The sequence below is a fragment of the Cavia porcellus genome, unplaced genomic scaffold (assembly GCF_034190915.1).
Source record: "Cavia porcellus strain 051 isolate PalLab524CR breed Dunkin Hartley unplaced genomic scaffold, mCavPor4.1 scaffold_8, whole genome shotgun sequence".
Lineage (NCBI taxonomy): Eukaryota > Metazoa > Chordata > Mammalia > Rodentia > Caviidae > Cavia > Cavia porcellus.
Window position 1 is genome coordinate 47,108,497 of NW_026947491.1, and position 14,555 is coordinate 47,123,051.

Genomic DNA, 14,555 nt, shown 5'->3' on the forward strand with positions numbered 1-14,555 from the left:
AATAATCATCTCCAACTTATGATGAATATTTTCAAAATATGTTAAATTCAGGTTTTAAAAAAAGTTTATTAATTGAGAGACAATGTGTAGCTAGCTTGAGTCATCATGATTGTTGGACAAGCATAAAAGAACAGGAGGTAAGGATTTCTGCTTGTCATTTTGGAAGGGCTTCATTGTGACTGCTTTTCTTCAGGAGAGATTTTGTGCTTATTTTTCTAAGGAGCTGTGGCTTCTTTCTACCAGTCGGCTTCAGTGCTTGTCTTCATCTTGGACTTGGTCTCCTGGCTTCCATTGCAGATCCCTCAGGTTTCTGGTTCAGTTTCTTACCATTTTGGAATAGACCCCATATTATTCTTTTCTGAAAATTAACTTGATTATGAGTCTTTTAGTGCCTCTACATAAAGTTTAGAATTGCTTCTCCTAAGTCTATGAAGAACATCACTAGTATTTTTGTACAGATAATGTTGAATCTGTTGATCACTTCAGGAAGTATGAATTTTGATTCTTTCCTTGGAAACTGTATGTCTTCCCACTGTTTGGTACCTTTCTCAATATTCTTATTAGTGATTTTTAATTTTCCTTAAAGAAATAATTCACATCTTTGGTTAACGTTCTTTAATAATTCTACCTTTTGTTTCATATTTTTACAAAATGACTGATTTGATTTGTATTAATTGACTCACTAGGTAGTAATTCTACCAATTTTTATATGTTGGTTTTGTTTTACTTAATTAATTTATCGGTTCCAAAGGCTTTTGGTTTAATTTTGAGTCTAAAACCCATGGCTTTTGCTCTATATATGGTCTTTCCAAAAGCAGAAAGTGAAAATATGACCTCTAGTTTACTAACTGGATAAACTTTATATCTCTTTTGCTAATTATTCTTGTTCATATTTTAGTACTCTTTTTTAATATGAAAGTAGGCTTTATTTTGCATTCTGGGCTTTAAAGAGACTTTCAGTTTTTCTCACATCCAATATTCATTTAGCTAGTGTTTTGTTACATACTATGATTTTATTGAGTTACATTCATGTTATGTGTAATTTATATAATGGAGTGATGTGTTTTATTTACATCTTTTCATATGATTAGGTGGCTTTATTCTTTCATTCTGTATATGTGGCATATTATGTTTATTGATTTATGTGCATAGAATCATTCTTTTATTTTAAAATGAAAAAAGAATAAAAACTGATACAAATTTTCAAAACAAAATAAAGGAGATTTACAATGATTAATATGCTGTGTATTGTTAACTTCAAATCAGTTGTTTCAATTACAAAATATTGGCATGAGAAAAATGATCAAACAAAGAAACAATGGAAGCACAACCCATTCTTTTTGATGAAATAATAGAGTAGTAGTATAATTATCTTGTATTTATCTTATTTTTTCCCTTTTTTCTTTTCTCCTTTCATTTCCTTCAGCTATTCTTTCCTTTTGAGCAGTTTCTTTCCCTATTGTTTTCATAATATGTATTTTATAATTTGGATTATATTTACTCTTGTAGATTTCTGCACTAAGGAGATTATTAAATATTTACACATGTGAGTCTGATTTATTTCACCTATGACTATGATCTTAAATTGGATTCATTTAGGTATAAAAGCCTCAAGTATATCCTTCTTTATGGCTGAGTAGTACTCTATTGTATAAAAAGACCACATTTTTAATCCATTCTGTGGTTTATGGATATTTAGGTCATATCCAAGATTTAGCTATTATTAATTGTGCTGTTCTAAAAATGGGTACACATTATGTCATTGTGGAATGAGGTCTTCAGTTTTTCTGGGAAGTTATTCAGCCGGTGAAAAGCTGGGTGTGGGACCTCCAACCCTAGGTATTTGAGGAATCTCCACACTGATTTCCACAGTAGTTGTACAAGACTACCCTACTACAAACAGGGAGAAGGGTTTGTTTTACCTTACAGCCTTGTCAGCATTTATTATTGGTTGATTCCATGATGAAAGCCATTTTTGCTAGAGTGAGATGGAATCTCAGTGTGGTTTTCATTTCATTTTTCAAATGACCAGTGAAGTTCAATTATTTTTCATATATTTACTTGCATTTGCATTTTTTAATCTGAGAAGTCTGTATTCACATAAGATGCCCATTTTATAATTGAGGGCCTGATATTTTTCATAGATTTATATATTCCAGATATAAGTCCTTGATGAGGAATAGATAGCTAAATTTTTTTTTCCCAATCTGTGGATTTCTTTTCACTCTGTTGGTGATTTTTTTTTTGATGTTAAGAATCTTTTGTCATAAGATAAGACATCAGACATCAGTTCTTGATTCTTTGAAGTAAATCCATACAGACTGCATTTTCTTCATGAAATCTCAGCCTATCCCTAATTTATAAAATTGCTACCTACCTTGTCTTCCAGTAGAGCATTTCTTTTTTAATATTTAGAGATATGATCCATTTTGATGTTACTTTAGTAAATGGTGTTGACGTGTATAGTTTTGGTCTTTGGCATAAGAAAACTGTTTTTTCCAGCACCATATATTAGAGAGGCTTTAAAAAATTATTTAAAAAAGACTAAACAAAACAGAAAATATGTAAAAATAATACATAAGTTCAGAAAAAAACAGTAAGAAATCACTAGTTGAAGTTTACATATTGTCATTTTACAAACAGTTGTTCAAGATACAAAAATGGAACATGTAAAGTGGGAATTCAAACAGTGAGAATGCAAACAATTTTGTTCAACAAAAACTTAGTAACATGGTTGTCAATCCTATACATTTAAGCATACATGCAGTTATCCATATCTTCATTTATGTTTAAACAAACTAAACAGGTTAAAATCATTCTTAACAAAGAATAATAGTTTTGCTGGATTTCACATCATGACACTCCGTGATCTGCACTTGTATTGTAGTGTCTTTTTAAAATTTATTTTAAAGAAAGACTAAACAAAACAAAAAATGGGAAGAAATAATACATAATTTCAAAGAAAAAAAATAAATAGTAAGAAATCACTAGTTGATGATTACAGATTGTCTTCTTACAAATAGTTATTCAAGATACTAAACTGGAGCACATAAAGTGGGGATTCAAACAGTAAGATTGCAACCAGTTCTGTTCAACTATCCACAAAACATAGAAATATGGTTATCAACCCTATACACTTAAACATACATGCAATTATCCATGCCTTCAATTACATTAAGATTGAATAAGCCCAAGCAGGCTAATATCACTTTGAACAAAGAATAATACTATTGCTGGGTTTCACATTATGACACTCCAAGACCAGCACTGGGTATTTTAGTGTTTCTTTTTCTTCAAAGTAACTTTTCATTTCATCATGTGCCATAAGATCAGTTCTCATAAACTGTTTATAGATTCTATGCATGCATAAGTTTTAACATGTATTTCTAGCCTTTCTATATTAGAGGGAGAAACAAAACAAAGCAAGACAAAACAAAACATATTCCTATAAACACATGAAATGAAATAAACATATAAGACTGTTGTACAAGGAGTTCTACCATGGTTCCTGTGTTGTGTCTTGTTATCTCCAATATAATTGGCTATATCATCAGACATGGTATAATTAAATATATAAAAAAACACAACTTTGTATATAGTATAGAACTTCAAAAATCTGCAGTTATCAAACCAGACTGTGTATCACGAAGTCTTGTCAGTATAGTTGCCTATACTCTCCGACTTGATGCTATCAATCATATCAGTTTTGAATATAACCTTCTCTGCTTCATTTCTGTTATGTTTTTTTTTTTTTGACATCAGTTGTCTGCTTATCTTCTTCATTCTGTTTTCTGCTCCATTCATTGAGGCCTCTCTGCCACCGTTCTTGGAATCCTAGTACTTTTCTCTCTCTCTAGAATGCCCTTCAGTATTTTCTGTAGCATTGGATTGGTGGTTGCGAATTTCTCAAGTACCTCTGTGTCTTGGAAGCATCTTGTTTTTACATTAATTTCTACAGACAGTTTAGCAGGATATATTTATATTTATTCCTGTGAATATTTTTGGTACCTTGATGAAGATGAGATTATTGATTGTGTTTATAGTTGTGTCTGCTTCTTATAATCTTTAACTCTGATCCTCCGGTCAATTTTTTATAGTGGACCATGCAGATTTTATCGCAGTATTTTTGCGTATTATGTTCACGCCTTGCCTTTGAAGCCTAGCATGGCTGTTGCTATTCTCGGTCAATTCGGTTTCCAACTACTTACTAGGAATGTTTTTTCTAGATACATGAAGTACACTAATACATATTTTGATCATTATTGTATTAAATGTGTATAACTTCTGCAGTGACATGGTCATTTTTTATCTATCCATAAGCAAGGAATATCTTTGCATTTTCTGACATCTTCTTCAGTCATTTAGAAAGCACTATAGTTTTCAATATATAGAACTTTTTATCATTTGTGAGATTGATTCAAAAGTATTTCATTTTTTGGATGCTACTCTGAAAGGTGTTATTGCATTAATTTGTCTCAGTGTGATTATTATTGTGTACAGAAATGCTATTCAGTTTCAAGGGTTGACTTTATCTAGCTACCCTACTGAGTTTAGTGATTAATTCTAGCACTCTGTTGATGGAGTTTGTGTAGCCCTTTTTGTAGAGTATCTTGTCATTTTCAAATAATAATACGTTAACTTCTTCCTTTCCTATTCTTATTCCCTTTATTTCCTACTCATCTCTAATTACTCTGGCTAATATTTCCAGAAATGTGCTGAATAGGAGTCATGCTAGTGGACATATTTGTCCTATTCCTGATTTTCAGTGAAAGCTGTCTTTTTTCCCCTTTGGTTGATTTAGTATGATGTTGGCCATTAATTTGTCATATATGGCTTTTATCATATTAAGCAAAAGACCATCAATTTTGGTATCTATAGGGTTTGTATTATGACTGTTTGCTGGAGTTTCTCAAAACCTTGTTCTGCATCTATTTAGATGATGATGTAATTTTCGTCTTTGGCTATGTTGATGTGGCATATTAGGTTTAGTGATTTGTGTATGTTGAGTCACATCTGTATTTCTGGGGTGAATCCACTTGGCCATTACATATAATCTTCTTGATTTGCTGTTCTCTTTTTATTGTATTTTATTGTTGTATTTTTACACCTATGTTCATTGGGGAAGTTCATCTGTAGTTTTTCTTTTTGATTGTTTCTTTCTATGGTTTTCATATACTAATAATACTTATTTCCAGTAATGAGGTAGGGAGAATTGATTTCTTTTCATTTATTTAAAGAGTTTGAGGAGTTTTGGCATGAAATCTTCCTTAACTTTCTTATAGAATTCAACGGTGAACCTATCAAGACCTAGACATGTCTTTCTTGGTAAATTTTTAATTAAATTTTCATGTTTAATATTCTTTTTTTTTTTTTTATTTATTTAAGAGGAAGAAGAGAAAAACACAAAACAAACCAAAGCGGCGTAAGGGTACACGCAATACAGAACTACAAAACAAAACAAAACGAAACAAAACAAAAACCATAACAGTAAGAAATTACCTGCTAGTAGATTACACACTATTTTCTTGAAAATAGTTCCTCAAATCACAGTATCAAAGAACACAAGGTGGACATTCAAACAGGGAGACTGCAAACAGCTGTGTTCAATGTTCCAAAAAACATTGATAAAGTCAGCTATTTAACACCCCCAAACACACTTGCTGTTATATCCGTTAGAGCTCTTTTTCTTTTCTTTTTTTTCCCTCTCTTTTTTACAACAAAATTTACACATCTTGGATTTTATTACTCCTTAGTGCTTATTACTTTCTTTGGCGGGGGGGGGGAAGAATACAGTCAAATATGGCAAAACAAATCTGTCAGTCAATACCAAGGATAGACATAGCACATGGTGTAGAACAGAGTACAAGTTTATCAACAATGGTTATCAACGTTGTCCCTTGTTTCCTTAAAAAGAATTGTCTATCTTATTAGATATTATAAAGTTGGACAAAACAGTAGAGAACAAGACCAATAAAACTTAGGCATTGTAAACATTACAGGACTTCCAAAGAAGACAATAGTCAAACCAGAATGGGTATCTTAGTGAATCTTATTGTCTTCAAAGTAGTTGCCTATGTCTTCAAACTTGATACTATCATATAGAATGGAACAGAGTCTAATCAGTCAAAACAAGATCGTGGGAGTACTACAGGACTTCAAAACAAGTTAATAGGAAATCGAAAAGAGTTACTATTTATATATCCTAATTTTTTTGAATTTTTTCTTTAATTAAGACAAACATAAGAAATGACTAAATAATTTTTTTTGAAACAATAAGGGGGAGATTGAGATAAAACAGGACATAACAATATAACAATAGAGGTCACAGCATGACTGTTTCAATAACCTAGTACTTCACCACTTTATAACCTGATTTAATAGTAGTTACCATAGTGTCTTTTTCCTTGAAATATTTGGGTAAAACTTCATATACTCTAGCTTCAAATATTTTCATATCAAGAAGCCCAGAATAAAGCCTTTCTAATTAATGAGTGAAAACTTTATAAGGCTTCAAGGCCACCTAATGGGGAATCATGATTACCACATATTTTTATATATTTGAATCATTACTTACATTAGGGAAACTATTCGGTATTCACACATGCGAGATTGATTTATTTCACTTATGAGTATGGTCTCAAGCTGCGCCCATTTATTGATAAATATCTCAATGTGATCCTTCTTTATAGCTGAATAATACTCCATTGTATAGAAATACCACAACTTTTTTATCCATTCCTCAGTTGATGGGCACTTGGGTTGTTTCCAAGATCTGGCGATTACAAATTGTGCTGCTATAAACATAGGTGCACATATATCACTGTGGTATGATGCTTTCAGTTCTTCTGGGAATATGCCTAGAAGTGGAATAGCTGGAATAAATGGGATTTCCAGAAATACAAATGGCAAATAAATACATGAAAAAATGCTCATCATCATTGGTCATTAGAGAAATGCAAATTAAAACCACACTGAGATACCATCTCACTCCTGAAAGAATGGCCAGGACCAAGAAAACCGACAACAAATGCTGGAGAGGCTGTGGGGAAAAAGGAACTCTCCTGCACTGCTGGTGGGAGTGTAGACTGGTACAGCCTTTGTGGAGATCTGTCTGGAGATTTCTCATGTTTAATATTCTATCTTTTGTGTTGAATTTCTGGGATCTTGATTATTAGAAGTTTGTCTATGGATATATTTTGCTTATATCTGTTGGGAGATCTATATCCTTCACTTATTTATATGGAAGATTCTGTTCCCATGCCTGGGAAATTTGCTTCTATTAATTCTGCCACTATTTTTTAATGTCTTTTGAATCTTGCCTTTTCACTGACACCTATCTGTCTTACATTGTTTCTCTTTGCATTGTCTTCGATCAGTTGGATTGTTTTTCATGGTTCTTTGGTGTTTTTAGCAGATCTTTCCTTTCATGATTTGTAGCCATAAATCTGTCTTCAAGTCTGCATGTCTGTCTTAACCTTTGTTTCAGTTGTCTTGTCAAACTTCAATAGAATTTTCTAATTTCCTGGATACCTCCTTGAATCTGTTTCATGTATTTTCTTTCTTTTATATATTGTTCATTTAACTTTTCCATCATTTCCATATACTCCTGTATTTTTTTTTTTTAATCTATGCTTCTCAAGCTATAGTGAGCATTTTCTTCTTTAGTGTTGTCATTTCTGTTTTTACCTAAGAGTGTATTTCTGATGTGATTGTCTCTGAATCCTTGTGGATTTGTTTCTTGCTTTACTTGCTCTCTATTCAGAAACTTCAGGTGTGTATCTGTCAAGGTCTCCTTTGGTCATATCTCCTGTGCTAGTTCTGGATGAGTTGGAGGTTTGCGATTCTTTTTTGTGTTTTTTCATTTTCACTTCTTGGATCATACTTCAGTCCTTTCAGTCTTGCTAGCCTCCCTTGTCTATTGCATGTGTCTTAGTCAGGGTCCTACTGTGTGTCTTTTATTCACCCAGTTGCCAGATCCCACAGTTTATGGGAGGGGTCAGTCAGTTGAATTCCTCCTTCAGGGCCTGATATGTGAGTCTTGGATTTTTCCTGGTCTAGGGATATTGATGTAAACCAACGCTTACCTCATATTGTTGCTGAGAATTCAGACTTCTCCAGGCCACCAGATCCACCTGTGAATGTTGTGTGTCTCATTTGGGGCCCTAATGTTTCACAGTTAACACTTTGTTTTTCTAAAAGCCAGGTAAAAATGTATTAGTGGAGATAAAATTAGGCTAGCATGTAGAAGGTAAGGGAGAAGAAAGGATCAGGTAAAGAAGAAAATATTTCAGAATGTATATAAGAAGAAAAGCAAGATAAAATAAATAAAAATCAGAAATAAGAAGAATTTTGTGACATTATTTTTATATCTCTAATAGAAAATGTATGAACAAAGAAGTAGAGAAGTTTAATTGGTGATTGGGGAAACTTTTAAGTTGGCAACACCAATTGATAAGGTGATAGAAATTTAACATTGAAACCTCTGTACACAATTTTTGGTAGCGGTTACACCTAATATGATCATGAGGATACTATTTAATGAAAAGTCTTAATTATTTTTCACTATTTCACATATGGAAACAGTACACACACATACAATCACAGACATAGGAATATGTAGGTATACACTTGTCTATGTTTATGATGAAAGCGACAAAATAAAATAACATAAATCAGATGAAAGAAACCACACACACACACACATGTAATCCAGGTGGATCACCCAGTCTGCTTCGAGTTCTCCCCCAGACAGAATTTTATTAGTTTACAGGTATATGATGTTGAGCAAGGCAAACTAAATATTTTTGTTTCTGATCCCTAATGAGACACTTTCAGATGTTCTCAAACATGGAACGACGGCAGAACTACTCAAATTCCTGCTTGTTCATTTTGTTCTGTAGGCTCTTCTTCACCCAGTGGATCCTGCCCTACAAGGGAACCTCTGAAGCCGTTGACATATGCTCCCCCAATGCGACTGTAGAAAAGCATCATGCTCAACTTTCTCTGGCCCCACCACTTCTCTCTGTTTCTCCACAAACTCCCAACTCTGTCTGTGTCCTTCTAGATTCTCTGTTCAGTCTTGAAATTCCGCAGCTCCAGGAGAATGGCAGAAGATAACTCATCTGTTTTGACCATATCAGCTTCTAGGAGGGAGCACATGTGTGTGCCTAACTCGGCAGTCTTTCAGCCATGACAGGATGAATCTTGAATGAAGGCTGAGCAAAGGTGACTTGCAGGGGACAGCATAGCCTATGGGATACCATGCTGGCACAGTACTGTATGTTGTTTGGATGGTGGTGGGAGTGTGTATAGGTTACATTTCTCATTTTATTACATAATGAAAAAATAAGTGATGAAAAGTTTGCATGATCTGTGTATTATCCTAAGACTGTGTGGTACAGAGTTTACCGAATTAAGTCAAATATCTCAAAAACATTTTCTTATCATCAATTACACTTTCACGGTTATGTAAAACCCACGTGATAGTCATACCAAAATCTTCTTTCTTTATATACTAAGAATAGTTATTCCTTTCACTTCAAAGGTTTTTCCTATGTGTAAAATTTCATAGAAGTCAATTTCTGTGTTCATAGTCTGTGAAATATTACTACTTTCTATTGAAAAGTGTTTTTCTTGTCTTTGAAATTCCAGGGAGGTCATCCGACCTACTCATAATGGTCTCAGAGATTTTTATTTTAAGCATAAGTGCACACTATGTAGCAATATTTGGTTTACATATTTATGTTGTTTGGGTTATAAAAACATATTCAAGGTGAAAACTGAGCCACTTGTAGTGACTGGAATAAGACAGAGAGACAATAAATACATATTAAATTAATTAGCACATTATATCCAGTAATTATAATTATACCAACTTATTTTATTGAAAGTCATGGTTTCTGTGAACTAATCTGGAGATGTTAGTTGAAGAGAATGTTTCATGATAAGAAGTCACCCATAGAATGGAACATCAAGAGAATGTTCTATATGTGGTAATTGGGGAGGTGGATACAGTTTTTTGTATAAACCAGGATTTTCAATTACAAACATATACTTAAACTGCATTTTCTGGAAAACACAAAATCTTCTGAAATGCATCATGGAAAACTTCTTTTACCTGGTGATTTCTTAGATATAAATGAAGGTATTTAGTCAAGGGATAACAAGTAGGCAGCAATGTTACACCTTTTGATACAGACACTGTATCTTTTGCACACGGTTTTATGTATGCAGTGATACAGCTACCATAATTCATAGAGACAACAATCATGTAGGAAGTACAGGTAAAGAAAGCTCTGTATCTTTGCTGTACAGAAGGGAATTTTAGAATAGTCTTAATGATATAACTGTAAGAGAAAATCACTAATGTCAGTGTGATCACTAGAGTCACCAGAGCTGACACAAAAGATTTCATTTCAAGGACATGTGTATTCATGAAAGAGATCTGCAGGATAGGAGAAGTGTTGAACATAAAGTGATCAATAATGTGTAAAGCACAGAAATGCAGCTTCAATCCCATGGCCAAAGGAGGAAAGCCAATTAAGAATCCAATGGCTCAAGAGCTGAGCACAAATTGGCAGCACATTTTGCTATTCATAATAATTGAGTAATGCAGTGGTTTGCAGATGGCAAGGTAGAGGTCCTAAGACATGGCAGCCAAGAGGTTAAACTCTAAGTCCTAGTAAAAGAACACAAAATAACTTTTCTTCATAGCTATTATAAGAAATAGTTTTGTCTCCAGTCACAATGCTTACCAAAAATCCGGAACACACACTGTTGTGAGTATTATTTCCAAAAAGGAGAAATTTTGTACGAAGAAATACAATGGTGTCCTAAGAAAAGGATCTAACAGATTGAGAAGGGTAATGATTAAGTTACCCATTAGGCTCAATGTGTAGTTTAGAAATAGAAATAGAAAAAGCACAATTTTCAAGTGTGGGTCACCTGTCAATCTGAAAAAGATGATGATTATTGATTGGTTCTTCCAGCAGATTTCTTTTTTAAGAACCAAATCAAATCTACAAAATAGAAGAAGAAAAATTAGGATATATGTACTCATATATATGAATGTACAAAAACAAAAATACATATTCTCAAGTTTATCCATTTGCAATTGATATTTCTAGCCTGAAATTTTACATGACATGTAATTATATATTATAGGTTAATTTTAGAGTGTAATTTGGTGTATTTTCTCTAATATCCTTAAAAAATCCTCCAGAATTATAAAATGTGTTTTATTTACTATTCATTTAAACTTATTACCTCCAAGTGGTGCCTTATCTGTACATATTATTTAAGTGATATATTAATTATCTAAATTTAATTTAACTACTTTTTTTCATATGTATACAACTTCCACTGACTTTTGGTTTGACTTTTTAAAATGAGTTTCAGGATGGTGTCTTAAACTGAGAATTGGCAATTATGTTACAATTTCAGTGCCGTCAGTAATGGAGAATGTATATATTTCTACTTTAATAGTTTTGAAGTTTTCTCTGCACTGAGAATATGTCATAATTTTTATGAATTTTCTTGTTTTTTTTTTATTCAAGTGAAGAATCATTAACCAACACAAGGGTAATATTAAAGAAAACAAAACATGACAAAAATCACAGGAACGGTATATTTACTTTAAATATTTTATTTTCCTCAATCTTTCAAAATGTATTGTGTTATATACTTGCATCATTTGGGGATTCATTGTGGTATGCATACCACATCTATTCATTCCAAAACAGTTTATTATCACAAAGACAATATTACTTCATAATTTCTTGTTGTATAATAATTTCATTTAATCCAGTTTTTTACTGCTCCCTAACAATATATTAAATGAATCTGCATATTTCATTTTTTACACTAATTGTGAGCATTTAAAATGAGTTAGTAAGCATTTTTTTCTAACTTTATTTTTGGTATTCATTTTTCAAATATTGTTTTTATTTCCATATTTTATTTTATAAAATAATTTTTAAAAATAATATTTTACATAAATAGTATGATTGTCTAAAGCAGATATTAGTGAATAGTTTTAATATTTTTAATGAAAACTGAAGACATAGGATTCAGCTATGAAGTCATCATAAGCTATTTTTATAAAAAAGCTAAAGTTTGTAAAATTTTATTCTTACAATTGAGATTTTTGGCCTTTGAATCATCTAATGTAATATACGTATTAAAATATAAGAAAATTTAAAACAACAAATTAAATATAAAATCCCTGTGGAAGTATGAACAAATCTGTCAAGAATCGTATCCTGCATAGCCTGCTGAAAGCTTATAAATGCTGCAACTGTATCATTTTCTGTCTATTACCAAGTCAAGAGAATCTGTTGAAACACAAGAAAAACAAACTCTCCTGTGGGGATTAATTATTGAAAATGAAAGACACAAAGCTGGTATATTTTAAGTAAAAGCCAAAAAATACATCTCAGAGGAATAGTATTACATGATTTAGAAAAATGAATGAAATATTTAACAGGATCATGAACAGTGCATGGTCTGAACAGTGCTAATTCTAGAAAATACTCCACTGCTTCTCACAAAGTAATGATTTTTGAGTGTGAACAAAGAGAAATTAATTTTTAAAGTGAAAAATAAGTGAAGCAAACATACAAAATGTCTTCCTAAGCACACAAAATAATATATAATTTCATTTCTGTAATTTTGCAAAACTATAGAGACACAAATCTGATCAGTGGAACCATGACCTGAAGGTGAGCACAAGATATTGCACCCCCAAGTACCATAAAAAAGCTTGTAAGGTTTTAAAATAACAAAAATATTATATTTTAATATTGGAAGTGGTCGGACAATTATATATTTTCCAAGTTCACTAAAATTACCATTTATTTAAATAAATGCAACTATTTAATAAATAGTATTTAAATAAAATGCAACTTTCTTTCCAACAAAAATGTTTGCCTAAAATTTTCCAGCTTTTAAATCAGTGCTTTAGAAGAAAATTTTATACTCTATTGCCTAATAATATGGATACTACCCATATGTGGAGATAGCAGATATTTAAAATATTTGAATTAGTACTTTATATCAATGACATTTGGCATTAAGTGCTAAATAGAGCTGCCACAGTATAACATTGACTCTGATTTTTTTGTACTATAAAAACAAAAAAAATCTGAGTATGTTGCAACATGACTGCAATCCCAGCACATGGGAGGCTGAGGCAGCAGGACTGTCATTAGTTCAAGGCCACCATGTGCTATCTAGTGCATCTGAGACCAGCCTGAACTACAAAGTGAGATCTTACCTCAAAACAAACAAACAAACAAACAAAAAAACCAGAGATCTTTCCTCATAGACCTTTTAAATCACAAGTCAGTATAGTTCAATATAGTCATCATTTTGAGGAGAAAATAGCTAAAACTTATCTTTATAACAGAAAATTCATAGCTATTGTAAAATGAGTGTTTTCTTATCCATCAAGAGTGGTGACCAACATTCAAATCTATTTCTATGAATTTGAGTATTTTCATATGATTGGAATCATGCAATTTCAGTTTTTCACTTAAGATTCTATATCATTAATGTTGCTGCATATGGTAGAATTTCTATTTTGTAAAAGCTGAATGACATTCCATTGTGTATACACACTACATCACTCCATTTTCTGTTTCCAATCCTCCAGTGGTGGGCATTTAAATTGTTTCCATGCATGTACGGTTATTGTGAATAATGCTGCAGAGAATATGAGAGTGAAGCTGCCTCTTCAACATCCTGATTTACTTTCATTTGTATATAAACTGAGAAATATGATTGATGAGTCATATAAGTATTTTCAATTCTTAGGGATCCTCCATAATGTTGCATTTCGTGACTACACTGCCTCACATTCTCACTGAGAGAGCGCAAGTGTTTCAACATCTTTGTATGGCAAATGTGGCACATGTGGCTTTTGTATTCATTATAGTCATCCTAATGGGTTTGAGATGATACCTCATTGTGATGTTGGCTTCTGTTTCCTGAAGATTCATGATATATCTTTTTCACTTGGCTATTTGTTTTATATAAGCTTAATACTCTGAATTTCTGTAGGTTTAAAAGTAATTTAAATTCAGGAAATTGATGCCTATAGAATTATCTTTTTTCCCTCAGGATTTATCTAGCTGTTTGTTGTTTTTTTGTAGTTCTCCATGAATTTAATACTTTTTCTCATGTAGAAACGTCAATGCAATTTGGATGGACTTTACATTGAAAGTAAAAGTCAATTTCATATAAGCATTTGAGTCATATCAAACTTGCAGCACAAGAACTTGAAATGTTTTAACATTTGAGTCTTCTATTTCATTTATCAATGTTTTATAGTTTTGAGTGCTGAAATTTATCAACACCCTCATTAAGTTCCAGTTACATTATTATTTTGAATTCTATGACAAATGAAATATTTTGTTAATTTTTATTTCTGAATATACTATATACTTTCATGAGATATTTTATTTGATTTGATTACATAACATCAAAGTCAATCAGGTTAATTCATTTTAAAGAAATTCCTATAAAATCAAGGGATACAATAAAAATACCATCAACAT

General features: G+C 32.0%; 1 pseudogene; it reads right to left on the minus strand.

Moving 5' to 3' along the window:
• Positions 1–10,054: 10,054 nt before the first annotated feature.
• Positions 10,055–13,997, minus strand: LOC100714047 (olfactory receptor 6C6-like; annotated as a pseudogene).
• Between the last annotated feature and the right edge of the window lie 558 nt (positions 13,998–14,555).